This window comes from Macaca mulatta, chromosome 19 (assembly GCF_049350105.2).
Source record: "Macaca mulatta isolate MMU2019108-1 chromosome 19, T2T-MMU8v2.0, whole genome shotgun sequence".
NCBI classification, from domain to species: Eukaryota; Metazoa; Chordata; class Mammalia; order Primates; family Cercopithecidae; genus Macaca; species Macaca mulatta.
In genome coordinates, this window is record NC_133424.1 from 39459593 (window position 1) to 39462256 (window position 2664).

At 48.1% G+C, this 2664-nt stretch overlaps 1 pseudogene across 1 annotated transcript; it reads right to left on the reverse strand.

Annotated features, from left to right (window-relative positions):
* Positions 1-506: 506 nt before the first annotated feature.
* On the reverse strand, positions 507-2239 carry LOC144329493 (RNA-binding protein with multiple splicing 2 pseudogene; annotated as a pseudogene). Its single transcript, XR_013409374.1, has one exon. The product of XR_013409374.1 is annotated as an RNA-binding protein with multiple splicing 2 pseudogene (transcript).
* Positions 2240-2664: the final 425 nt, after the last annotated feature.

Consider the following 2664-nt stretch of genomic DNA (forward strand, 5'->3'; position numbering starts at 1 on the left):
TGTGTGTGTTGTGTGTGTTTTCATAGTTTTCACAGGAAAACTGCCAAACTTTTGAAACAAAGAGAAAAATATTAAAAGCAATAAAGAGTGCATTGTATACAACAGAATGTATATAAGATATAATACTGCATATGTATGCTACATATTGTTTATATATGTCTACATACATATATATAGATACATACAAACACACATGTATTATGTGGTAATAATCAAATATTATTAGCTGTTAACAAGTCACCTAGAACTGAAACACTGGAGAACAATAACATAAAGTATGGTGGGAATAGATTGGAGACAAAGTTTTCTTTTTTTTTTTTTTTTTTTTTTTTTTTTTTTTTTTTTTTTTCATTTTGATTTTGTTTTATTTTGCATTTCATATATTATCCAGTTTCACATTCTCACAGGATCAGCAATGACAACAGCCGCCTCATCTCCCAAGTCTGAAATGGCCAGACGGTCACAGCTGCGGCTGACGGTAAAGCACTGATATGCTCAAAACAAAAAACATTGCACAGTGTTTCCTTCATTTCATTTTCTTAAACAAATGCCTGACGCAAAGGCGTACTGCTGAAGAATGGAAACCCTTTTCTTCTTCATGCCTCAAACTAAACATTAAACTTATCTGACAGGGCGAACGAGGTCGCTTTAATAATTAATGGTACACACATGAAAAATCCTTTATGATGCATAAATATTTTGTTACACAGGGTACAAAAATACTTCTCACGTTTTGGTTGTTTCGAGGTTTAGAAAGAATGAGGAGCAGTGGCAGGCCGGGTGCGCTGTGGAGAGGTGAACAGAACGGGCAGAGAGGGCTTTCTTACAACTGTTGGCCCATCCGAGAAGACAGGAGCGGAGGAGCCCAGTGTGAAATGAAAAAGCAAACCCCATCTATCTGTTGGGTGGAGGTGGGAGCCGAGCCTGGAAGCATGTGGGGCCACGGGGCTTGGGCCTCCCTGAAGCAGGGTGGGTGTAGGGGTGGGGTGAGGAGAGAGGGGCCAGGCAGGATGAACCACTGGGAGCCAGGACCTGTCGCTATGGTGACAGTGTGAGAACAAACTGTACACTCACATATACACAAGTGGAAGTGTCTTAATTCATGCCAGAAAACACGCAAAATTAAATGCCTCGCTTCCTCAAGGGGGAGCTACAGAAGCAAGTTTGGGCGGGAGGTCAGGCCTGGCCAGGTCCCAGTGAGGTCTCCGAGCTGGATCTGGGTGCCCCAGCGAGAAGGTCCCCAAATCCTCCTGGGAGGCATTGGAGAAAGGCTTGAGGGTGCAGAACAAGATGAGGAAAAGGAGGGAGGGGAACAGGAAGCAGTCCACTGAGTGAGGCTTAGGATTCACAGTCTCTGGAGGGCAGCAGCAGCTCTGCACAGGCCGCCCAGGGGCAGTGGGAACTCAGGGTGCCTGTCCCGGCACCACCACAGATTCCCAGAACCACCTCCCTGGTGACCAGACTGAAGAACTAACAGAACTGACGGTACTTCCATCCTTGCTGGGTGGTGTCAGAGGAAGGGTACCAGCGCACCTGAGCGTGGAGGGCGGCAGCAGCGGCAGTGGCAGCTGGATAGGTGAACGCAGCGTGGGAGATGGCTGGGGCCAGCTCTGTGGTGTACAAAGGGTAGGGGGCCCAGGCCTCTGGGGATGCAGGGATCAGAGCAGCCCCCATCAGGTCATAGGGGTCTCGTGCGACGAAGTGTGCTCCTAGGGTGGGGTGCACGTTGCTGGGATTTGGGGTTGCCATTAGCTTGCTCTTGGCCATCTTGGTGTTGGCTTTGGCAAACTCTAGCCTCAGGGTCTGTGGATTCTCGGGATCAAAACGAATACCGTTCAGCGCATTCTTGGCCGCTTCTGCTCCTGCCCGGCTGTCAAAGATCACAAAACCAACAGGCTGTCTCGCGGTGAGCTTGATCAGGGACCCTTCATACCCCTCCTCCTCCAGGGCGCCGCCGGAGCCCGCGCTGGAGCCGGTGCTGGTGCTGCCGCCGTGCTCGCCGTCCGGCTTCAGGTTGCTCATGGTGCGGGGGAGGGGGCGGCGGGAAGGAACGCGAGGGCGAGCGCGGCGCCGGCCCCGCGGGGAGTGGGAAGGGGCGCGGGGAGAGGTGCGCTCGCGGGTGCGGAGCGGGTGGCGGGGGACCCGCGGGGCGGTGAGAGGGGCAGCAGCCGCGTCGGGCCAGGGTCACATTAAGTTTGGCGGGTGCAGGAGGTGAGGAGGGGGTGCGGCGGGGGAGGCAGTGGGACGGAGACAAAGTTTTCTAAATTTTTTAACCATTTAAGTTAAAGATGAAAATACTTATTAATTTTAGACTCCATCATCAAGTATGCATTATTAATGTTCTTTAAAGAAGCAAATAGAAGTTTTATTTATATTTTTAACATGGAGCGGGACTTGATATTTTATTTGAAATTTAAAAAGAAGTATATATTTATCATCTGCAATATGTTCCTTTGAAGTATGTATACATTATGAAATGGCTAAATCAAGCTAATTAACACACACATTACCTCACATACTTATCATTTCTTTTGTTGTGAGAGCACTTAAAATCTATTTCTTAGCAATTTTCAAGAATATAGTAAGTTTTTATTAACTAAAATCACCATGTTGTATGATAGATCTCTTGGTCTTCTTCCTCCAGTCTAACTGAAATTTTGTATC